The sequence below is a fragment of the Gavialis gangeticus genome, unplaced genomic scaffold (assembly GCF_001723915.1).
Source record: "Gavialis gangeticus isolate Ggan-Ray unplaced genomic scaffold, GavGan_comp1, whole genome shotgun sequence".
In the NCBI taxonomy this organism is placed as follows: Eukaryota; Metazoa; Chordata; order Crocodylia; family Gavialidae; genus Gavialis; species Gavialis gangeticus.
The window spans coordinates 16,964,045-16,964,508 of record NW_017729031.1 but is presented as its reverse complement, the minus strand read 5'-3'; the positions used below and the strand labels follow the sequence as shown (position 1 = coordinate 16,964,508).

Here is a 464-nt window from a genome sequence, read left to right as displayed (position 1 = left end):
TATATATATATATATATATATATAAAATATCAAATTTAGAAAGTAAACATTAATTTCAGGCTTTTAAAATAGAATCTCATTTTGCCTGCATTCTCTATATGCCTTAAATGTTTGTGTCTTATTCATAGAGTCACAGATGCTAGGGTCAGAAGGGACCTCAACAGATCATCGAGTCTGACCCCATACCTAGGCAGGAAAGAGTGCTGGGGTCAGATGACCCCACAGATGGCTATCCAGCCTTCTCTTAAAGACCCCCAAGGTAGGTATCACCTCCTCACTGTAGGCATCACCTCCTTGGATCTATTTGTCATGCATCTGCTGATGCATGATAAAATGCAGTTAGCTTTGCTGATGATTTTGTCACACTGATGACTCATGTTCATCTTGGAGTCCACTATGACTCTGAGACCCCTTTCCATTTCTCTGCTGCTGAGAGGGTCACTTCCCAGCCAGTAGGTGTGCTG

General features: G+C 41.6%; 1 protein-coding gene across 1 annotated transcript in view; it reads right to left on the bottom strand.

The window, feature by feature from the left end:
• The window catches only part of LRP1B (LDL receptor related protein 1B), a 2,002,088-nt gene that overhangs the window by 417,418 nt on the left and 1,584,206 nt on the right, over positions 1-464 (bottom strand). The window lies entirely within an intron of this gene.